Here is a 25,085-nt window from a genome sequence, read left to right as displayed (position 1 = left end):
TTTGATTCTGTGACTTTCTGTTACATCCTGATACTGCCTTTTCTGATCTTTCCTTGAAGGGCTTAGGCCTGAAACTTCGGCAATCTATCTTTGTCTCCTACAACTGCAAACACCCCTTCTCCGGGTGGAAAGAGAAGGCATTCCCCAGCAACCAAATCTTTCTGTTGCACAATATTTTTTGACCTGCCTTTTTCTTTTGTTACATTTTCTATTATGGGTGGAACCAAAACCTCTTGTCTCCACACTCATCCATACAGAGCGGGATGAATCTAATCTGCCTAATTACCACTAAGCCAGTCCACTTAGACACGGTGATGCATTACACAAGTGTGCTGGAGAAACTCAGCAGGCCACACAGCATCCAGAGAAAAGTTTCGGGCAACCAACGTTTCAGGCCTGGGCCCTTAGTCAGAGAGGATGGAAGGCAGAAGTTGTTTCCCATGTTGGGAGAGCCGAGGACAAGAGAACACAACTTCAGGAATGAAGGGCGATATCGCTTCAAACTGAGATGCAGTGGAATTGCTTTAACCAGAGGGTGGTTAACCTAGCACTTGTGGAGGCCAGGTCGTAGGGTGTAAGAAAAGAAGAGAGAATGAGGTAGTGTCTGTGGTTCATTGTCCATTCAGAAATCTGATGGCAGAGGGAAAGAAGCTGCTTTTGTACCGCTGGAAGTGCTCGTCTTCAGCCTCCTGGACCTCTTTCCTGATAGCAGCAGAAGGAAGAGGGCATGGCCTGGGTGGAGAAGGCCCTCAAGGACTGAGTTTTCTTTGTTATGACACCCCCGCTCCATCCGCTACAGTAACAGAGATCTCCCAGTAGCCAACCATTTCAATTCAGAGTCAGAGGGTAGGTCTGTCTTTGACCTTCCCCACCCAGATCATTGGCAAATTCAAAGAAAAAAACCTGATTTTCTGTCTGGGCCCTCTCCAGCCAGATAGCATTAACATTGTCTTTTCTGGTTTCTGCTGACCTGCTCTCCTCTTCCCCCTATCCCCATCCCCTCCACCTTTCCAGTTCTCCTCCCTCCCTCCCTTCACCCTCCTCCCCTTAATCGCTGCTGAACCCTCCCTCCCTTCTCCACCTATCACCTCCTGCCTTTCCCCCCCCTCCCCTTGCCAACCCCTCCCCTCCACCATACTGTTGTTTGGACGCCTGCCGACATTCTTCCATACCTTGAAGAATGGCTCAAGCCCGAAACGTCGGTTACGTATATTCTTCCTTTGCTCTATAAAGGACACTGTTTGACCTGCTGAGTTTCTACAGCTTTGTGTGTGTTTTTACTTCCTTAAGACACCGCCTCTTGTAGATGTCCTCGATGGAGTGGAGACTGATGCCCATGATGGTGCAGGCTAAGTGCACAACCCTCTGGAGTGTTCTTTCCTTTCCTGAGTGTTGGCACCTCCGTAGCAGACCGTGATGCAACCAGTCAGAATTCTCTCCACAGGACACCCGCAGAAACATTTGAGAGTCTTCGGTGACTGATGCACTATGTCATAATCACAAAAGATTGAAGTCGTGAAACCGACAGGCTTTTATTAATTATAGACTGGAACAGCCGTCAACCTCATCGAATGGGGAGCATGCAAGGGACTATGGGTAGGATCAGTTTTGGGAGGCGGGTCCAGCTGGCAGCAGCCAATCATAGCATAGCAGTGGTTTACCACAGTGACATACCAAATATTCAAACAACAGGAAGGACAGATAAAGGAGAGTGAGTGGATGTGGTTTACCTGAATTTTCTGAAGGCTTATGACAAGGTGTCATGAGGCTGCTCAGAAAGATGAGAGCCCATGGTATTATGGGAAAGATACTAGATAGAAGTTTGGCAGGAGACAGAGTGGGGATAAAATGGCTTTTTCTGCTTGGCTGCCAGGTCCAAATGATGCTAGCCCGATGAAAAGAACGTGAGTTTGTGTCCTTGGAGAGTTTGTGTCCTTGGAGATTAGGACTCTAGTTTTAGACTCTTTGACCTGAGAAAAAAGTCCACCCTAGCCATGCCTCATTTTTTTCACAAACCTTGGTTGCAATGGCTGAGTTGGCCAGACGGGTCTGTTTCTGTGACCCATGGCTCAACAACCGCTACAAAGTCACCTCCTTCACTCCAAGGAATGCAGGCTTTTCAATCTCTCTGTTCCAGCGTCACCATTATGAATCTTTCCTGTGCTCTTACTTCATCACAGGCTGTGGGCGTCTGGCAGTCGGGGGTCCTGCCCAGGCTGTGGGGCTTCTGACAGGCTGCCTCATGGGTACCAGGTGTCAGAACTGGGAGTTGAGGGGGCACTGAGGGCAAGAAGGATTCCCGAAGGGCCTTGGGCGGTAAAGGCTTCGTGATCGTATCAAAGGTTTGGATCGGGAGCTCAGTCTGTCCATAAATTGAACAGGAGCCTGTGCAGCTGCAGAGGCTGTGGGAGCCCTGGAGGAGAATCCACAGACACTCCAACTCTGAAAGGACTCTCTTTTGCTTCTCTATCTCTCTTACTGTAAGGGGCACCATGCAAGACTAATGGCAACTCTTCATCAGCTTCATGGCAGGCAGAAGGAAATTCCTTGTAATATTACATGCTCTTTACTATTACATGAAAATAAAGGGATCTTGAATCTTGAATGGATACCAGAACTGCGCATAATACTCCAGGTGCGGTCTCACCGATGTCTTGTACAGCTGTAACATTGTACTCAGAGCCATGACGTGCAAAGGCAAATGTGCAAGATTTCATAGGGAGAACGGACAAACTCAGTACGGACAGCAGTCAAGGCCGGGATTGAACCGGGCATCAATGATATTCAAGTTTTCAGATTTATTTATTGTCGTGTAATAAAACAAGTGTAATATTACAAGAAATTACATTTAGTCTGCCGACAGATTCGCCAGCAGGAATTGTCTGGTGCCCCTTCCAATCAGATGGGCTTGGAGGTAGCAGCTCTTCTGGACTGGAAAGATTTAACTACAACACTATTCTGGAAGGCTGCGGGGGGTGGACTTTAACAAGCTAACTTTGTATATTCGCTGACAATAAATCTGAACTTTGAACTTCTACAATTGAACATGCTGTGCCTGGGATATCATGATGTAATGTTGCCACTTGACTGACCTGCTTAGTTATCTATTATATGCCGATATACTAGAAGGGAAAGCATCCTGGTGGAAGAGTTGGAAAGATAAATGGATGAGACTGTAGAGCAGGTGGTAAAAGGTACCTATAATCAAAGCACAGAAATGTTGGAGGAACTCAGCTGGTCTCGCAGCGTCCTTAAGAGGTAAAGGCATATTTACCAACGATTCGGGCCTGTGTCTTCCTCAAGATATAAGTGGAAAAAGATGGGAGTCTGAATCAAAGGCTGGAGAAAGAAAGGGGGAGAATGGGAAGAAAGAGAGGGGGAGGAGTCCAGACTAACAGATAAACGGTGCCAATGGGATTTAATAAGAGGAAAGGGTGAGAATTGATTTTGTTTCTGTGAGAGAGTGAGAGATCTGGTGGAGAGGAGAAGAGGGGGAAGATGGGATGGGGGTGGGTGGGTTGTTAGAAATGGAGATCATTGTAAATGCTGACCGGTTGGTGGTGCCAAGGTGGAAGATGAGGTGTTTGCAGGTGGTCTCAATCTGGCAGTGCATGAGATAATGCACAGACATGTCAGCAAGGGAGTGGGGTGGGGTATTAAAATGGGTGGCCATGCTATCCATAAAAAAACATTTATACAGAATCAAGGTAGGTTAAGTTGCCAATCTACATGTCAATCTACATCTTTAAACATAAATAAAGTATCTACTTTACATTTACATCCATACATTCCAAATACAAAGACCACATTTTAACAAAATGAATAATCATTTCATAAATTGTATGTTATCTTCTCTAAGTACAAACAAGATTGAATTCTTTATGCCATCTTTACTTAACTCAACATCATTTTTCCAAGTTACTGATGCACATTTACTGGCCACCGCCAAATCCAATCGAATTAATGCGATTTGAGGTTTTTCCACGCGTTCTGCAATTGGGTTCATATAGTCCAATAAACACATCCATGGATCCACATATAATTCTGTTTGGAATAAATCTTGCAAAAATTTAATGACTTTCTCCCAAAAAGGCTTAACCTTAATACATTCCCATTTTCTTTCTTTCTTTGGCTTGGCTTCGCGGACGAAGATTTATGGAGGGGGTAAAAGTCCACGTCAGCTGCAGGCTCGATTGTGGCTGACAAGTCCGATGCGGGACAGGCAGACACGGTTGCAGCGGTTGCAGGGGAAAATTGGTTGGTTGGGGTTGGGTGTTGGGTTTTTCCTCCTTTGTCTTTTGTCAGTGAGGTGGGCTCTGCGGTCTTCTTCAAAGGAGGTTGCTGCCCGCCGAACTGTGAGGCGCCCATACTGAATGCACAAACGTACCAGTCTGATCCCCACATTGGAACAACAAATCAGACTCACTAAAACCATATCTCTTTAACTTTTCAGGGGTTAAATATAACTGATGTAGAAAATTATAATTAACTAAACTATAACGTACATTAATTAATTTTGTAAAACACTCCAAACACAATTCAGACCATTCTTGTTCAGAAATAGAAATAGATAACTCTTGCTCCCATTTATCCCTTACTCTAAAAAACATCTACCTTTTTCATATTTGCTTGTAACAACAAATACATTTCACCATTCTCATTGCCCGTGGGAAGAAGCTGTTCCTCAGCTAGTGGAGCTGGCTCTGATGCTCCTGTATCTCTTCTCCGACGGGAGCAGCTGAAAATTCTGTGTGCGAGTGGAAGGGGTCCTCAATGATTTTGCGCACCCTCTTCAGACAATGATCCCAGTAGATCATGTCGATGGGGGGGAGGGGGGGTGGGAGACTCCAGTGATCCTCTCCGCCACTCTTATGGTCCTGTGGATTGACCGCCGATCCATTTCTCTGCAGCAATCATACCCACTCTGTGATGCAGCCGGCCAGGATATTCTTGATAGAGCTCCTGCAGAAGGTTGACATGATGGCAGTCGGTAGTCTTGCCCACTTCATTCTTCTCAGGAAGTGCAGTCGTTGTTGCGCCTTCCTGACAAGTGAGGAGATGTTGAATGTCCACGATAGGTCACTGTTTAAGTGAACTCTAAGGAACTTGATGCTCTCCACTCTCTTTGCTACAGAGTTATTGATGTGTAATGGACGGTGGTTGTTCCTGGTCCTCCAGAAGTCCAAGATCGTCTCCGTCATCTTATCCATGTTGAGGTTCAGGTTCTTCCTCTCGCACCACTTCACGAGATTTTCCCCCTCTTTTCTGTAGAGCGACTCATCATTGTTGCTGATGAGGCCGACTCCCGTTGTGTCATCTCAAAAATCGATGACACTGTTGAAGCTGGATCTGGCCACGAGGGTCAGTAGTGTAAACAGGAGTGGGCTGAGCCCTGAGGTGCGCCAGCGTGTTGGTGCTTGATATTCTGCTATAGATTGTGGTCTTTCCGTGAGGAAGACCAGAATCCAGTTACAGAGAGGGGTGTTGAATCCCAGCAAGGACTGTTTCTCCACCAGCCTCTGGAGAATGAGCTGAAGTCAATGAACAACAGCCTGGCATATGAGGCATATAGTTCTTCAGGTGGTCAGGACGGAGTGAAGGGACCAGGCTATAGAATCGTCTGTGGAATGGTTTCTTCTATAGGCAAATGAAATGGGACCAGTGTCTCTGGTAGATGCGCTTTGATGTATTCCATCACCAGATGTTCAAAGCATTTCATAATGATGGAGGTTAGTGCCACAGGGCAGTAGTCATTGAGGCCTGTTATTGACAACCTCTTGGATACCAGGGTCATGTGGCTCTCTTGAATCTTGTGGGAATGATACACCATGATTGGTGCAGTTAGGTGTTGAAGATATCCATGAAGACCTCCATCAATTGGTCTGCAGAGTCCTTCAATACCTGACCGGGTATGTTGTCTGGCCCCACCTCCTTGTGTGTGTTCACCATGGATTGGGTTCTCCTCACTTCACCTGCGACTCTGCAGAGGTCCTATTCATCAGGGGGACAGAGCTGAGGTGCTCAATGAAGTGATATTCCTGTCTGCGTCCAGTCTCTCCATTGTAGAGGATCACTGGATGCAAAAGAAGGCCCCTGCAGCTTTGCAAGGGAAGCGTTGCTTCACTTCAAAGGACTGTTTGGGACCCTGAATGGTGGTGAGGGAGGAGGTGTGAGCACAAGTGGAGCATCTCTTGCAGTCATAGGGAAAGGTTCTAAGGTGGCAATTGGTGGGGAGGGAGGAGTGAACAAGGTGTCACGGAGGCAGCAGTCCCCATGGAAGGCGGAGAGTGGAGGAGAGGGGAACATGTGTCTGGTAGTGGCATCATGAGGTAGATGGTAAAAATAGCAGAGGAGGATATGGGTGATAGCATAGTGGGTGAGGTTAAGGGGAATCCTGTCCTGTAGCATGAGGGTGTGGAGGGGGGCTAGGGCAGATGTGCAGGTAATGGAGGATATGCGGGTGAGTGCTGAGTTGATGGTGGTGGAGCGGTAGCCACGTTGTTTGAAGAAGGCGGACATCTCTGATAATGCCAGTGGTGTGCTTTGGATGTGTGTTCCACACGATTCAATAGTCACACAGTTCATGGCAGTCTCGTTCCTCTACTGAACATCGACTCTGGAACCATTCATACTCAATAGAAATGAACTTCCAAGAACCTGAGCTGTTGTATGCTCTAACATGTTACATTCAGCTTGTCTAATTAAGTCCATTGAATTGGTGATGACCTTGGATTCTTCAACTGCTTACCCATTTCAACACAGCTTGATAATAATCATTACAAGCTACATTATTCTGAAGCTGTTTCAGGACTAGTTTCTTCAAAGTAAAAAAAAGGATAATTGCAAAGGAAAGGCAGTGGTTTGCTGCTTCATTGTTAGAAGAACAATGAACAATATTTTAAATTCAGACACACAACATAGTAACAGGCCCTTCCAGCTCACGAGCCCATGCCAACCAATTATACCCAATGAACCTACAACCCGTGTCGGTTTATTTTGAAGGGTGTGAGGAAACCCACACAGTTACGGGGAGAACGCACAAACTGCGGGAGATACGGGGTGGTAGTTATGGGTGACTTCAACTTCCCTAATATTGACTGGCACCTACTGACTGCAAGAGGGATAGATGGGGCTGAATTTGTCAGGTCTGTCCAAGAAGAACAAACATTCCTCAAGATCTGGCCACCATACTTGAACTATGGTGGTGCACAAGTACGATAATGCGGCTGTAAATTCCTGCTCTTCCCTTGATCTTGGATCCTTTTTCTTAATAGAATATAGATTGTAATCTCCGACGCCGGACGGAAAGACACAATATTCGTCTATTTTTTGCATTAAAGGAAAGGGGGTAGTGGGGGGGGGGGGCGCTAGAATGTTTATTGTTTGAAAATTTTGTTTTATTTGGGTTAAGTTAATATGTTTAAATAGCATTTGTTATTATATTAATATACAGATATTTGTGAAAAATTTGTATTTTTTAAGAAAGACTTGTAGTTTACATGTAAGCTGTAAGCAGACTATTTTATTTTATTTCTGTAAAAGATGTATATTTGATATATGTTTGAAAAAAACACTAAAATATTTTTTTAAATGAGTGTACAGGAAGGACTCCTGACACAGCATGTGGACCAGCTAATGAGAAGAGAGGCCGCACTGGATCTGATTCTGGGGAATGAACCTTTCGGTGGGAGAACATTCTGGGGAGAGTAAACATGTCTTTAGCTTCAACAAAACTATGGAAAAGGATTTTTTTTAAAACCATCAGAATGGGAAAGTGCTTAAGTGGGGAAGGGCTAATTATGAAGGGTCGAGGCAGGAACTAGCGAGAGTAAATTGGAAACAGATGTTTAAGGGTGAAAGCACAGAAGTAACACGGAGGAGGTTTAGGGACCACTTGTGCAGGTTTCAAGATAGGTTTGTCCCACTGGGACAAGGAAAAACGAACTGTGGTTGATGAAACAGGTCAGGGAAATAGTCAAGGGGAAGAAGGAAACATACATTAGATATAGGAAGCAAGGAACAGGAAGGGCTCATGAGAAATATATGGTTGTCAGGAAGGAGTTTAAGAAAGGACTTAGGTGAGCTTAAAGGGAGCATTAGAAGGCTTTGGCATGTAGAATTAAGGAGAACCCCAAGGCATTCTACGTGTATGTGAAGAACAGAAGGATGGAGAGAATGAAGGTGAGCCCGCTGAAGGTTAAGGGAGGCAACATGTGCTTGGAGGCAGAGTAGGTCCTAAATGAATACTTTGCATCAGTATTCACAAGAGAAAAGGTCCTTGATTGCGGTGAGGTCGAAAGTGAACAGGCCTATCTATGTGCTGGACAATGTGGAGATTAAGGAAGCGGAGTGTTGGATCTTAAAATTATCAAGATTGATAAGTCCCTGGGGATTGATGCGATATACCCCAGGCTGCTGTGGGAAGTGAGAGAAGAGATAGCTGGGGCAGTAGTTATGAGCTTTGAATCCTCTTTGGCCACAGAGGAGGTGTCGGAGGATTGGAGAATGGCAAATGTAGTCCCCTTGTTTAAAAAAGGTAATAGGGAAAATTCTAGACCAGTGAGTCTTACTTCAGTGGTGTGTAAACTATTGGAGAGGATTCTTAAGGATGAGCATTTTGAGAAGTACAGACTACTCAAGGATAGTCAACATGGCTTTGTTAAGGGAAGGTCATGCCTCACAAGTCTAATTGAAGTTTTTTTGAGGAGGTTACAAAAGAAATTGATGTGGGTCGTGTGGAAGATGTGGTCTACACGGAATTTAGCAAGGCATTTCACACATTCCCTCATGAGAGACTTATCCAGAAAGTCATGAGATCAATGGACCTTGCCTGAGTGGATTTAAAAAAATTAACTTGTAGGAAGAAAGCAGAGAGAAGGAGTGGAAGTAAAGTATTCTTTCTAGAGGTCGGTGAGTTGCTGAACATGTGATAAAGAATAAATTGCAGCATTAGAGGGGATGGGGAGCAAGACTGATAAAGGACTTCAGATTGACGATTCCATTCCATTCCAGGTTCTGAGGAGACAAGCGAAACCATTGTGGGAATTACAGATTCTTCCATGGATGCTTCAGGTGGTGGCTGATGGCCAGTTGGGCAGGTAGTTTATGCTGGCCCTCAATATGCTCCCCATGCATGCAATACCTCCAAATACTTCATTTTGCCTGGGCGTAGTCCAGGGATTCCCAGAAGTCAGCAAGAATGTTTCAGTGCTTCATGGAGTCTTTCAGCATATCCTAGAATATTTTCCTCTGTTCACCTGGTAATCATTTCCTAATAGAACTTGGAATAGAAGGTGCATTTTGTGTATCAAGACCAGTGACAGTGTTATTGTACACAAGTCTTGCTATTGAATGTGAAGGATTTTAAGGTGGCAGGAATGGCAGCATCTTTCCGAAGTCTACTGTAGGTAATCCAGGACTGAGAGGCCTGTGGTCTGCTGCTTGATAAACCATGAGTTTATTGCTAGATCTGATCTTCGAATATTGTTTCCCCCAATGACCAAAGGCCATAATGGTACATTGAAAAGGGTAGCAAACATGATCATCAATATCTGTCTTCACTGACTAGTCACGCCTGAGATATAAGGTTTAGTTCACAATTTCCAAGGTCTCATCATGCACTTTCATTGTCGGAGGGCAGTGAGATACACTAGAGGGTGGATTGGGAGAGAACCTTTGTTCCGTGGGTGGACAGTTCTCTCGTTTGCTTCGATGATGGCTTTGATAAGCATTATCAGTGACTCCAGAGACTGAGTGACGAACAATAGACTTTAATGCACATTAGATTTCAGCGGGCCCAATTTTATGTGCTCGAATGAATAGAAGGGGGTAGGGAGATCGACCTTTGTGGCCTGGTCACAGGGGGAGGGTTTACAGGGGATTAAGCCATCAGTGGGCAGGCCAGCCACTTATACACAGGATAGCAACTCAACTATAGAGGTCTGGGAGGCCTTCTTTTGAGATTTGTAGTATTGTGTGCAGTTTTGGTCACCTAACTTCAGGAAAGATATCAATATTATAGAAAGAGTGCTGAAAAGATTTACTAGGATGTTGCCTGGACTGAGCTACAGGGAAAGGATAATCAAATTCGGACTTTATTCCCTGGCGCATAGAAGATGAGGGGAAATTTGATGGATGTATTTAAAATTATGAGGGGGATAGACAGAGTAAATATAGATCGGCTTTTTCCACTGAGAGTAAATGAGATACAAACCAGGGAATATGGGTTAAAGGTGAAAGAGAAAAAGTTTAGGGGGAACATGAGGGGGAACTTCTTCATACAGAGATTGGTGGGAGTGTGGAACAAGCTGCCAGTGATGTGGTGAATGCGGGCTCAATTTTAACACTGAAGAAGATTTTAGACAGCTACATGGATGGGAGAGGTATGGAGGGCATTGGACTGAGTGCAGGTCAGTGAGGCTTGGCAAAAAAATGGTTTGGCACAAACTAGATGGGCTGAAGGGGCCTGTTTCTGTGCTGTAATGTTCTATGGATCTAGTGGAGTGCCGCAGGAATCTGTTCTGGGTCCCCTGCTTTTTGTGATTTTTATAAATGACCTGGATGAAGAGGTGAAAGGATGGGTTGAATGACACAAAGGTTTGATGAGTTGTGGATGGAGCTGAAGGTTGTTGAAGGTTATAAGATGATATAGACAGAATGCAGAGTTAACAGAAAGGTGGATTTCAATCCAGATAAGTGTGAGGTGATGCATTTTGGAAGGACAAACCAGAAGGCTGAGTACAGTAATGGTCGGTGACTTAAGAGTGTGGATGAACGGAGGAACCTTGGGATTCAAATCCATACATCCCTCAAGGTCGCCACACAGTTTGATAGGATAGTTAAGAAGGCCTAAGGGATGCTGGGATTCATTAATAGGGGGATTGAGTTCAGGAGTAGAGAGATCATGTTGCAACTCTACAAATCTCTGGTGAGACCACACTTCGAGTATTGTGTTTAGTTCTCGTCACCTCATTATAGGAAGGATGTGGAAGCTATGGAGAGGATGCAGAGGAGATTTACTAGGATGGTTCCTTGAATGGGAAACAAGTCTTATGAGGCAAGGTTAGCAGAGCTGAGACTTTTCTCTTTGGAGTGTAGAAGGATGAGAGGAGACTTGATAGAGTCTACAAGATTATGAGAGACATAGAGAGGATGGACAGCCAGCACCTGTTTCCCAGGACAGGATCAGTAAACACCAGAGGACATATGTACAAAGTTAAAGGAGGGAAGTTTAAGGGAGGCATCAGGGGTAAGTTTTTTTACACACAGTGTGGTGCCTGGAATGCCTTGCCAGGGATGGTAGTGGAGGCTGAAACATTGGGGGCATTTAAGAGACTGAGACACATGGATGAAAGAAAAATAGTGGGTTATGGGGTAGGGAGAGTTTAGTACTTTTTTTTTAAGGAAGGACTATATGGGTCTCCACAACATTGAGGGCCAAAGGGCCTGTACTGTGCTGTATTGTTCTATGTCCTCTGTTCCTTACAGAGGCCACCAAATTCGAACCCGGGTCACTGGTGCTGTTATAACATTGTGGTAATCGTTGCCTCCCATGTTCTGCATTGAAGATAAAGAATATCCCTGGGAAAGAGAAAAATACTCCAAACACGTCCATCACGTCCAGAATCAGAATCAGGTTCATTGTCATGAACCTGTGCCACAAAGTTTGTTGTTTTCTGCAGAACAAGGGGAAAAATTTACTACATGATATTTACAAATAAGCAGGGTGCCACGGTGGGTGTAGTGGTTAGCGCAAAGCAGTTACAGCTCCAGCATTCGAGACCAGGTTTCAAATCCGCACTCTCTGTAAGTTCTCCCCATGTCTGCGTGGGTTCTTCTGGGGGCTCTGGGTTCCCCTCCCCCCCCCATCCCCCCCACCATTCGAAATGTACTAGGGATGAAGATCAATTGGGTGTAATTGAACTGCACGGGCTCATGGGCCAGAAGTGCCTTTTTCCGTGATGTATGTCTAAATTTAAATTTAAAACATTTGAACATTTATTGCCCTTATATCCACAATGCAGTGAAACAGGATGGGAGGAGCAACACCTCATAGTCTACAACCGGATGGTATTAACATCGATTTATCTGGTTACCATTTGCCCCCCCCCCCACCTCTCCCCTTCCCCTCTCCTCCCTGCAGCTCTGATCAATTCTCCCCTTTCCTCTCCTGTCCTCCTCTCCATGTCCATTTGTGACCTTTTGCCCCGTGGCCTGTGTCCCTCCCCTCCTTCGCTCCTCCTCCCCCCCCATCCCCCCCCACCAGCCTTTTTACTCAGATGCCTGACTGCTTTTTGCTCACACCTTGAAGGGCCCAGGCCTGAAACGTTGGTTATATATTCGTTGATTAAAAGCCCTCTCAAGCTGCGAGGGCAGAGTAAGGATGAGGTACCACAGAGGTGGCAATGGTATAAATGGAAATAAATGTAACATACAGTGATGGAAATGTATGGATACAAAACTAAGGGTGGACAGAGAATGTGCACAGTTTTTGCTATGGAAATAATTTATAGTGAATAAAATCTATTTTTGGTGAAAAAAGGTTGGTTTATACCTTTACCTCCAATGGATGCTTCTGAGCTCCTCTAGGAAATTTGTGTTTTTCTCAAAAATGCAGAATTTTTCTTATGATATATGTGACAATAAAGGTTTTTTCAAGTAGGTCTAGACATGCAGAGTGGAGCAAGGAAGACACAGTACAAAGGTACAAAGTGCGAACTTCCAGAGACATCCGTTGGTGCGGTATGACTGTCAGTCTGATCGCAGCAGGAAAAGAACCAGTCCTTGAATCAGATGCTGCAGTGATACTTTATCCTGGGGGGTGTGGGGGGTGGTGGGGGGGAACGGGGGAGGAGATGAAGAGAGAGTGGATGGGATGAGTCTTTTAAAATGCTGGCTGCTTTTCCTTGGGATGTTCTAGAGTACGGAGTTGAAGGAGCGGGAGGGGAGTTTGTGTCATGGACCGAGCCAACTGTGGTGATACACCACTAGCCGACTGCAGGTGGTGACCTGTGTACCTGCAGGAAGAGCACGGCAGGACAAGACAACACGTGGCCGGCTGTCGATCAGCCAACCTGAATGGACCAAGCCTCACCCGGTCAGCTGCCAATTATCCGCCGGGTTGTAAGCCACACTCGCCCCCTCGAGGTCAGTCACTTGGAGCTACAGCTAACTGCAGCGCGGACTTTATGTGGAATAAAGCCTGTTGATCAGTCTTTAAGTTTTGTGTCTGCTTTTCTGTACGACAGCGCACCACAGAACCCACTGCGGCTTCTTGCAGTCTGGGGCTGAGCAGATCCTGTGGCCGCTCTGACAGGATGCTTTCAATGGCTCTCCCTTGTAGGAATTGCGAAGGGATGCAGGTGGCATGAGTTTTAACAAATATAATAAACAAATGGTTAATGAATTAGGTGAGAAAATACAGTCGTGGCCTGGAAGATGGTGGGAATATAATTGCCTTCTAAACATGACCTCTCCTGTGCTGAAGAGAGATGCTGACTAACACCACAAGAATGTAAATGCACCTTGAGTAAAGGGCACCCTGACACTTCCCAGCCATGTCTCCACACCACAAGGGAACGTGGGTGTAAAAAAAAACAAGAAAACACCAGATGTGTGAAACTCATGTGAAACTTTTAGGGTCTCATGCAGACCCCTGCCCAAATGAGATGGGTGCTCTGTATGCTTCTGAGTGGGGTTCAGTGCAGAGAACAAGTTACTGAACTCCTTCTTTTATCTCCCCTCACTCCCGCTAGCATTATCAAGGCTAAATAAAAGAAACTGGTGTGCGCTCAATTGGTTCTGCTGTTTGTTTTACTATGGCTGGCTTTCACAATGCCACTGGTCTACACGTGCTTTTATGCCCATTGTCGCTGTCTGGAATTGCATCTTACTTCTTTCAGGGGTAATTCACCTCTATTCTGCTCATGTTCTCCCTCTGCTGGAGTTGAATTGACAGGATTTTGATCTCCTCATAACCTCCCTCAGATGTTTGGCAGAACCTGTAGCCAGCGTTTGCAACATTATGAATGGCTTTGTGGGGAGAACAGGGTTGAGGGAGAAAATAAATGGCAGAGATGCTCAGTAGATTAAATGAGCTAATTCTCCTCCTGCGTCTTATGGTCAAAGAACACTACAGCACAGAAACAGGTTCTTCAGCCCATCCAGTCAGTGCCAAACTGTTATTCTGCCTATTCCGAATGAACTGCAGCTAAACCAGTGGTTCTCAACCCTTTTCTTTCCACTTATATCCCACTTTAAGTATTCCCTATGCCATAGGTGCTCTGTGATTAGTAAGGTAGTATGTAGGTGGAAAGAAAAAGTTTGAAAACCACAAAATCATCCCTAATTGACTTGTTATGTGGATGGTTTCATAAGTCCTAAGGAAATGGGCCAATGACCATTTTTCTCAAGCAAAATATTTCAGTAACAATTGGGTCTAGAGCAGTGATTCTCAACCTTCCCTTCACACTCACATCCCACCTTAAACAATCCCTTACTAATCACAGAGCACTGATGGCATAGGAGATTACATAACGTGGTATGTGAGTGGAAAGAAAAACGTTGAGAACCACTGAGCTAAACCATAACCCTCCCATTCATGTACCAATCCAAATTTCCTGAAATGTCAAAATCGAGCCAGCATTCAGTACTCTGTTGGCAGCTCGTTCCATATTCTCACTGCCCTCTGCATGAAAAAGTTCCCCTTCATGTTCCCCCTTAAATGTTTCACCTTTCTGTTACGAGCCCAGAGGACCCCAAAACCCAGCAACAATAGATAAATGGTTACTTAAACAAAAGTTGCTTTTAATTATCTTTAAACATGAAAACAGGTTCACATTTTAACTTATCACTATTGATTTAACTAACCTAACTTAACCCCCTTCTAATTCTAAGTGCACGTGTAGGTAATGTGTGTGTAATTTCAGAAAATTTCTTTGATTCACAGTCCAATCTCACTTCTCATTCCTCCAGGTTCACTGGTTGCAGGCAATTCTTATACTGTGCACAGAATTTAACATGCATAAAGTTCACCAGGCTTTGGTGCTTGAAAGGTAAATGGTTGCCACTCAGAATTGTTCTTGTTGGTTTTTAGAGAGAGATTTGTTGTTCCAGGACATCCACAACTGATTTACTTCCATAAGCCACTCCAGTGTCTTGCTGACAAAACTTGCCCCTTCAGGGTTCTCCAGATGATAACCTCTTTCTTTCAGGTCATGACAGAGTTCCTTTTTGTTTCACTTATTCCAAGTGAAACATTAGACAGCCAGTCCTCTCCTCTTGCATGAACCACAAGGGCTTTGTCCAAGCTGAACGAAGAACTCACAACCCATCTTCCAAATGGGGTTTTCCACAAGCTTGTCAGCTTGTCCTGTTCCAGTCCCAGCTGCTGTTGCTGGTTGTAACACTATAGAACTGATCTCTGTGTGTGTGTCTCTCTCTCTCTCTCTCTCTCTCTCTCTCTCTCTCTCTCTCTCTCTGAGAGAAAGTCATTTGACTCTCTCTGCTTGCAAAACTACATGACCCTCTTAGAAGAGCAAGTTCCCTTCCAGGCAATATGCGGCTCCAACAAGCTCTTTCACCTGTTGCCTTTTTGTAAACAACAATCCATTAGTGAAGTCTCTTGGGCACTCTCCAAAGCTTTTGCAAAGGCTCTGAGACCCTGATACGTCTAGCATGAGCAGAGCTCTAGTATTATAAATAAGATCTGTTTTAAAGTGTTTGTATGTGACCTACACTAACAAACTTTCCCCAATTTATCTCCCAAAAACATACCCATTGTTAGAGAGTTCAGTGTTGTGTTTTGGCCTATGTGGGTGGTGCTGTGGAGTGGAAGAAGGCCCAGAGCATGAGTCATGGTCTTGAGGACAGTTTAGAATGTTGGATTTTCAAAAAGGGATGAACATTCCAGAGGCAGCCAGAAGGATCTGGACCAAGCCAGTGGTTCCTCTCTCTGTAGCAACACAAGACAACTTCGAATTTTGTGCTCTCTCTCTCTCTCTCTTTCTCTCAAAGATCTTTTGGCTTCAGTTTACCAAACAAAATGAATTTTGTTTATGATCTTTACTTCAATTGAGATCGAAGTTTTGTGAGTCTTGTGTGTTTTGTGTTTAAGTTTTTCTGTGGGCTGGTTGGGAATATAACAGACTTTAATTGCATATGTTATATTTAGGCTGCAGAATTTATTGGTTGCTGGTTTGATCTTATAACAGATTGATCTCTTAAAAGGATACTGGTGTTCTTCTTTGACAGAGAGAGGCAGGGAGATTTCTGCATTTATTACACCTTCAGGATTGTATGAGTATAATGTTATGCCTTTCGGGATGAAAAATGCACCTGGCACATTTCAGAGAATAATTAATGCAGTAATTCAGGGTTTAGAGCACACAGGAGCCTATATCGATGATTTAGTAGTTAATACAGATACGTGGGAAGAACATGTTTGAATTAGAGCAGTTATTTCAGAGACTGGTGGAAGCACACCTCACAGTGAATTTGCACAAGAGTGAGTTTGGACATGCCACTGTAATTTATCGGGGTAATGTGATAGGACAGGGACAGGTGGCTCTGGTTAGAGTGAAAGTATTGGATATCACTGTATTCCCAATCCCGGGTAATAAGAAAGCTCTTCAGAGATTTCTAGGTATGATTGGCTACTATTGTCGATTTTGTAAAAACTTTGCAGAAATTGCACTCCCGTTAACAAAACTACTTGGAAAGAAAGAAAAATTTATCTGGTCAGATGCATGACAGGAAGCGTTTCTGAAGTTAAAGGCCATTTTATGCCATCAGCCTGTACTTTTGTCCCCTAACTTTGAAAAGCCATTCTCTTTAGCCGTGGACACCAGAGACGAAACGGTTGGTGCTGTACTGTTACAGAAGAAGGATGGTGATGATGTAGAAGATCCTATTTCATACTTCTCAAAAAAGTTTAATGACCATCAACAAAATTATTCAACCATTGAGAAGGAGTTATTAGTGCTTGTTTTTGCGTTACAACATGTTGATGTGTATATTTGTACTGCTCAAAAACTGTTAATAATATATACTGATAATAATCCATTAGTTTTTCTGTCTAAAATGAAAAATAAGAACAGATGGTTATTGAATTGGAGCTTACTATTACAAGAGTATGATTTAATTATTACACTAAAGGGGATGGATAATGTAATAGTAGATTGTCAATATGAATCTAATCAGATACTTATTGTAAAACAAAATGGGCTGTTTATTTTATTTTATTTGTGTAATACTTCCATTAATTGTTAAAAATTTGTTCTTGTGGACCAATTTTTTTTTAGCAGGGGAGGTGTTACAGAGTTCTGTGTTGTGTATTGGCCTATGTGTTGTGTGGTTTTATGTTTAAAAAAAGTGACAATTTTCCTTAGAGAGGCAAGGTGAAGGTGACTGGTGAGAGAGTGGGAGACAGACTGAGCATGTGCAGAAAATTATCTAAAATTTTCTGGACTTGGACCATGCTGTGGAGTGGAAGGAGGCCCAAAGCATGACTCATGGTCTGGAGGACAGTTTAGAATGTTGGGATTTCAAAAAGGATTCCAGAAGGATATGGACCAAGCCAATGGTTCCTCTCTCTGCAAGCAACCCAAGACAACTTTGAATTTTGTCCTCTCTCTCTCTCTCTCTCTCTCTCTCTCTCTCTCTCTCTCTCTCTCTCTCTCTCTCTCTCTCTCTCTCTCTCTCTCTCTCTCGCTCAAAGATCTTTTGGCTTCAGTTTACCAAACAAACTGAATTTTGTTTATGATCTTTGCTTTGGTTGAGATCGAAGTTTTGTGAGTCTTGTGTGTTTTGTCTTTGTTTTGTGTCTAAGTTTTTCTGTGAGCTGGTTGGAAATATAACTTATGTATAACATATGTTATATTTAGGCTGGGGAATTTATTAGTTTTACACTGTTATAGAGATTTGCATAGTAACCAGTGGGGATTGTTATAAAAGGGGGGAATTTTTTAATTAAAGTTTGAAGGTGAATTTTTGTTAATAAAGTAATTGTTCATCTTTACCCCTGTGTGATCTGCATTCTTTGTGGTTGCTGGTTTGATCTTGTAACATTATATACTCTGTCACATTTCACACTTGCGGCTCAGGCCCAAAGCATCGGTTATATATCTTTACCTGCTAAGGACGCTGTACGACCTTTTGACTTCCTCCAGCATTTCTGTGTTTTTAACTACAGTCGCAGTGTCTGCGGACTTTCGTGTTCCACTCCTCGAGTTCTTGTCTCACCCATCCTCAGTGGAAAAAGCCTGCTGGAATTCACCCTACCTACACCCCTCATCATTTTGTATCCCTCTATCGAATCTCCCTTCATTCTCTGATGCTCCAGGGAATCATTATGAATACCTCAATCTTTCTTCTACGCTGCACAGTATAAAATCCTGAAACTCACAACTTGTGGACATGCGTAGTGAATGCACAGTGAAGACAGGTGCAGTCTTCCATTTAACAAGGTTAAACTGTGTTTGGTGACAACGTTTGTTTACCTTTGTTCACCAGATGTGATGAACCATTTCTCTATAAATCAGACAGCTGAGGAGAAAAGCATACACTGCATCTGAACGACACTGAGCAAAATGGACCATCGCTTCGAAGGCTGATGGAAAATTCAAGGTTCGGCTTTCATTGTTTTAATGCAGAGGCTATGGTGGTGCGTTGACTGCTGTCAACACCTGGACTCTGGATTTTCATTGCTGGAGACACTCATAAAGGCAAAGCTCCACAGATTATCTTGTAATGGAAACATTTGGTGGTGTGCAGGATTCAGTCAACATGCTGCCATTGAATGACATATGGCCCATTTGTCCTTTCTCTTTCCTTTTACAAGATGCAAGCCCTTCAGCTGCGTGGTTGTAGCAGAGATAATACCTTGGTCCGACTGCCCTTGGAGTACTGTAAGACGTTTGGGGCTCCTTACCTAAGGAAGAATGTGTTGGCATTGGAGAGGGTCCGGGGGGGAATGATGCCTGGAATGAAATTATCATCATATTGGGCTGAACTTGCTGGAGTTTAGGAAAATCGGGGGGGTGGGGTGGGGGGGGTGGAAATCTCATTGAAAGCTATCGAATACTGAAAGGACTAGATAGAGTGGATGTGGAGAGGATGTTTCCTATAGTGGGGGAGTTGGGGACAAGAGGGCACACCCTCAGAATGCAAAAACGTTGCTTTAGAAAAGAGGTGAGGAGGAATTTCTTGACCCAGAAGGTTAATTTGTGGAATTCATTGTCGTGGACAGCTGTGGAGGTCAAGTCATTGGGGATCTTTAAGATAGAGGTAGATACATTCTTGATCAGAAAGGGAATCAAGGGTAAAAGGGAGAAAACAGGAGAATGTGGTTTAAAATGATTGTAAATCAGCCATGATTGAAGGATGAATTTGAAGGTCTGAATGGTCCAATTCACCTTCTAGGTCAATAGACAATAGGTACAGGAGTAGGCCATTCAGTCCTTGAAGCCAGCACTGCCACTCACTGTGATTATTGCTGATCATCAATAATCAGTATCCCGTTCCTGCCTTCTCCCCACATCCCTTGACTCCACTATCTTTAAGAGCTCTATCTAACTCTTTCTTGAAAGCTTCCAGAGAATTGGCCTCCACTACCTTCTGAGGCAGAGCATTCCACAGGTCCACAACTCCCTGGGTGAAAAAGTTTTTCCTCAACTCCATTCTAAATGGCCTACCCTTATTCTTAAACTGTGGCCTCTGGTTCTGGACTTCCCCCAATATCGGGAACATGTTTCCTGCATCTAGCGTGTCCATTCCCTTAATAATCTTATATGTTTTGATCAGATCCCCGCTCATCCTTCTAAATTCCAGTTTATACAAGCCTGGTCACTCCGATTTTTCAACATATGACAGTTTTGCCATCCCAAGAATTAACCTCGGGAACCTATGCTCCACTCTCTCAATAGCAAGAATGTTCTTCCTCAAACCTGGAGGCCTGAACTGCACACAATACTCCAGGTGGGGTCTCACCGGGGCCCTGTACAACTGCAGAAGGACCTCCCTGCTCCTATACTCAACTCCCCCCCACCCTTGTTATGAGGAGCCAGGAGAGTCGCTGGAAAAACTGTAACAGTGGTTTGATTTATTTATTTATTTAGACACGTAGAGGCTAGGAACAGCGAGGGTTACACGTTTATTTATTTGTATGTGGGGAGGGCTAGGACTAGCAGAGTTTTAAAGATCTGTTTATTTACTTATTTAGATGTATTGAGACTAAGGTTGGTCAGGCAGCGGATTTAAAAAGGGCAGCTTACTTTGTTTTTCAGTTGGTTACCATTTAGGATTAAATATTTAAGTGATTTATTAGTGTTAGGTTTTAAGGCAGTGATTGGATTATTGGCTGCAGGTGTGAGGAATGGAGAAAATTGTCCAGAGCTGCACAGTAGTTGTGTTCATGCACTTAACACTACCTAAAAGGAGGAACGTTAATGTTGTACCTTCGTCTCTCAGCTCCTTTGTCGAGCAGTGACTGAGGAGAGTTGCTGCTTGAATCCCAGAAGGTAAGTCTCATCATGGGAGTTTTCATACGAAGTTCATGGTGTCAGCTAGTGCTGTGAATTGTTCCAGAGTGAGAGATCTGGGAAGGTATACTTGTCCCAGACAACCATGCCTGCAGAAAGTGCATTCATCTCCAGCTACTTACTGACTGAGTTTGGTGACTGGAGCTGGATGAACTGTGAGTTATTAAGCAGGCTGAAGCAGTCGTTGAGAAGAGTTGCAGGGAGGTAGTCATCTCCAATGGACCGAGCACAGAGAGCTGGGTGACTGTCGGGGAAGGAAACAGGAAGCTGTGAATAATGCAGAGTACCCCTGTGGATGTTCCTATGACATTAAGTGTGCTGTTTTGGATATTGTTGGTGAGGAGGATCTACCAGGGACAAGTTGAGGCAGTTAAATCTCCAGCACCGGGGCTGGCACCTTGGCTCAGAAAGGAAGGGCTGAGAAAAGGAGAGCCTTAGTAATGGGGGACTTGTTGGTTAGTAGGGCAGACAGGAATTTTTGGAATGTATCGAGACTCCTGGTTGGTTTGTTGCCTCCCAGGAGCCAGGGTCAAGGATGTCTCGGAATGATCGACTCCACAGCATTCTGGAAGGGGAATGAGAGCAGCCAGATGTTGTGGTCCACGTGAGGACCATTGACATAGATAGGAGTAGAGATGAGGTCCTCAAGGGGGAATTTAAGAAGTTGGGTAGGAAGTTTAAAGACAAGACCTCAAGGGTGGTGATCTCAAGATTGTTGCCTGTGCCATGTGCTAGACAGGGTACTAATAGAAAGTTAATAGATGATTAATGCTTGGCTGAAGAATTGGGCCAGGGCTTCAGATCCCTAGATCATTGAGATTGCTTCTGGGCAAAGACAGACCTCTCAAAAAGGATGGGCTACACCTGAACTGGAAGTAGTCAAATATCCAGACAGAAGGATTTGCTAGATCTGTTTGGAAGGGTTTAATCTAATTTGGAAGGGGGTGGGAATCAGCTTGTGAATGAAGAGACTAGGGTAGTAGGACAAAAGCAGGATGCTAGAGTCCTATGTTGAGGAAAGTCGGGAAGAGGGCAAATCATAAATGCAACCAGTCAGAAAGGTTGAAATGTGTCTATTTCAATGCTAGGAGTATAAGGAATAATGGGATAAACTGAGCTTGGATCAATACATGGAACTCTGTTGCAACTATAACTAAAACCTGGCTGGAGGAAGGACCGGATTGAATAATGCAGGTACCAGTGCATAGCTGTTTATTTTAAAAAGTAAAAGGAGGGGAGAAAGGAGAGAGGGGGAGTGGCCTTATTGCTTAAGGATAGTATCACAGCTGTACAGGAGGATGACCTTGAGTTAGGCGAGTCCACTGAGTCAGTATGGGTGGAAGAAAGAAATAGGAAGGGAGCAATCGCTGTGCTGGGAGTAATCTATAGGTCCCCAAATAGTTTCCTGGACACTGAAGAATGAATAAGAAGGCAGATTTTGGAATTGTGCAGGAAATACAGGATTGTAGTCATGGATGATTTTAACTTCCCTCCTATTGGCTGGGACCTCATGACTGCAAAGAGGATGGATGGGGCTGAATTTGTTGGGTGTGTTCAAGAAGGATTCTTGATGCAGTATGTGGACAGGCTGATGAGAGGAGAGGAGAAAAGTGGTCGACCTCTTGGTGGGGGAGCACTTTGGTGAAAGTGATCACAACCCCTTTAGCTTCAGGATAGCTATAGAAAAAGGCAAACTCTGGCTAAATAGGATGAAAGGATTAGACAGGAATTAGGGAATATTAATTTGGAAAGAGATCTTCAAGGGAGAAGACCACAGAAGTAATGTGGAGGAAGTTGAGGGACAAATTGAGCTGTGTCCAGGACCGGTTTGTCCCAAGAGGACAAGGAAAAAATGGTAGGAAAAAGGAACTGTGGATGACGATACAGGTAAGGCGACTTGTAGAGAGGAAGAACCAAGCCTATGTTAGATATAGGAAGTGGAGAATGGATAGGGCTCATGAGAAATGTACAGAAGCCAGGAAGGAGCTTAAGAAGGAAATTAGGAGAGCTCGAAGGAGGCATGAAAAGGCCTTGGCAGGAATGAATAAGGCTAACCCCAAGGTGTTCTATGTGTATTTTTTTTGTATATTAAAAAAAAATGATGAAAGTGAAGGTAGGGCCACTGAAAGATGAGGGACAATGTATGCCTAGAACTGGAGAAGGTAGGGGAGGTCTTGAATGAATACTTTGCATTAGTATTTGCAAGAGAAAAGGACCTTGATCAGGGATGAAGTGGAAATAGAGCAGGACTATGTGTTGGACAATGATGATTATGGAAGAGGAAGTGTTAGATCTTCTAAATAACATCAAGAATGATAGGTCCCCAGGGCAAGATGAAATATAACCTAGGTTGCTGTGAAAGAAATTGCAGGAGCATTAGCTATGGTCTTTGAATCCTCTTTGACTACGGGGGAGGTGCCTGAGGATTGGAAAATGGCAAATGCAGTCCCTTTGTTTTTTTTTAAAAAAGTCAAATCCTGGAAATCATAGACTGGTGAGTCTCATGTCACTGATGTGTAAACTATTGGAAAGGATTCTTAAGGATAGGATCTACCAACATTTGGATAGGTACAATTTACTCAAGAATAGTCAGTGTAAAGGGAAGGTTATGCCTCACGAGCCTAATTAACTTATTTGAGGAAGTGAAGTGATGAAGGAAATTGATGTGGATTTCATTAAGGTGTTTGATAAGGTCCGCCATGAGAGATTCATCCAGAAGATCACGAGGCATAGGATCAATTGAACCTTGGCTGTCTAGATAAAAAATTCTTCTTGCAGGCAGAAGACAGAGTAGTGGTGGAAGGGAGGTACTCTGCATGGTGGGCAGTGACTAGTGGAGGGTGACAGGGATCAGTTCTCGGTCCCTTGATCTTTGTGATTTTTATAAATGATCTGGATGAAGATACAGAAAATTGAGTGAGTTAGTTTGCGGATTATACGAAGATTGGAGGAATTGTAGATGGAGCTAAAGGTTGTCAGAGGTTGCAAGAGGACAGAGACAGAATGCCGTGTTAGGCAGAAAAATGGCAAATAGAGTTCAATCTGGACAAGTGAGGTGATGCATTTTGGCAGGACAAATTGAAAAGCTGAGTGCAGGGTTAACAGTCAGTTAACTAAGTGTGGATGAACAGAGGGATCTTGGAGTTCATGTCCATACATCCCTCAAGGTAGTTGTTCAAGGAGGAGTCATGTAATGGACTAGTGGCCAGTAGGAGAATACCAGCCCTCTCCAGAAAAGAAGAAATAAAGTGAAGAAAATGCAAAGTTCAAAAAAAACACTAAACACAACAAATAAAAGAGAAAGGCGTGGAGAAAAGAAAGAAAATGGCACCCAAGAAGGAAAAAGCAAAGACAATGGGGGGAAAAAATGAAAAGGCGCCGGAAGAGAAAGGAGAAGGCCTTACCTACATGAAGAGGCAGGGAGCTGCCGTGGAGAGAGGAGCCCGCTCCCTGAGGTTAGTGGCAACCTCCCGACCGCGGGACTGCAAAAATGGCTCTCTGAGCCAAACAGAAGTGCGCAACTGCACACATCAAGGAAAAGGAAAACATCGACGGGAAGGGGGCCCAGCTGTGAAGTGAACTTGCACAGCACGACCAGCTGAGAGATGCCCGACAGCAGGGCTCTCAGCTGGAAGAAGAGGGAAGCAACAGGAAAGGGAGTGATAAAGGAAAACAGCAACAGGAAGCCCAATAGATAACTAGCCCAAAAGAAGAGGACCAACAGCAAGAAGCTATGCAAAAAAACACCCAACAAACTGAGGCAAGCAGCTCAACAAGAAAGTTAGAAGAGGCACAGATACAAGGAAGAGAAGTAGAAGACACAAACACAGGTGCAGACACAGAAGAAGAGGAAGAAGAAGACCAAGCTCTGCACAGAGGAATAGAATGTAAAATAGATGGACAGCATATAGATAAAAAAAATTTCAAGAACAAATGAAAGCATTAAAAGAATGGTTGACATTACAATCTAGTGAAATGAAAATAAAAATTAAAAGTACAGAAGAAGGGAGTAGAATAGAGCTGGTCATGACAGAAAGAGGGAAAAGATTAGAAAATGTGGAAGAACTAGAAATGGCTGTAGAAATGGAAGTGAATGACTTAAGAAGAAAATTGGAAGAAAGTGACAAAAAAGTTGAAGAGACACAAGAGTTGTTATCTCAGAAAATTGATATATTGGAAAATTATAATAGGAGAAACAATATAAAGATAGTGGGCCTAAAGGAAGATGAAGAAAGCAAAAATATGAAAGAATTTATAAAAGAATGGATCCCAAAGGTCCTGGAAATGACAGAAATACAGGAAGGAATGGAAATAGAAAGAGCACACAGAACACTAGCCCCGAAACCACAGTCACAACAAAAACCAAGATCCATTTTAGTAGAATTTCTGAGATACACGACAAGAGAAAATATATTGGAGAAGGCAAGGAATAAAATTAGAAAACAAAAAAAACCATTGAAATACAAGGGTCAAAAAATATTTTTTTTACCCAGACATGTTTTGAGCTCCTAAAGAAGATGGAGTTTAACACAGCAAAATTGATCCTAT

General features: G+C 43.8%; 1 long non-coding RNA gene across 2 annotated transcripts in view; it reads right to left on the bottom strand.

The window, feature by feature from the left end:
• Positions 1–25,085, bottom strand: part of LOC138765073 (uncharacterized) — an 80,736-nt gene that overhangs the window by 28,642 nt on the left and 27,009 nt on the right. For both annotated transcript variants that reach the window (XR_011358456.1, XR_011358461.1), the window contains one exon: positions 20,454–20,781. This is a non-coding gene — a long non-coding RNA (uncharacterized lncRNA). The remainder of the gene's footprint in view (positions 1–20,453; positions 20,782–25,085) is intronic.

Source organism: Narcine bancroftii, chromosome 1 (genome assembly GCF_036971445.1).
Source record: "Narcine bancroftii isolate sNarBan1 chromosome 1, sNarBan1.hap1, whole genome shotgun sequence".
Lineage (NCBI taxonomy): Eukaryota > Metazoa > Chordata > Chondrichthyes > Torpediniformes > Narcinidae > Narcine > Narcine bancroftii.
Note: the sequence above shows the minus strand (reverse complement) of the source record. Positions and strands in the feature narration are given on the sequence as shown.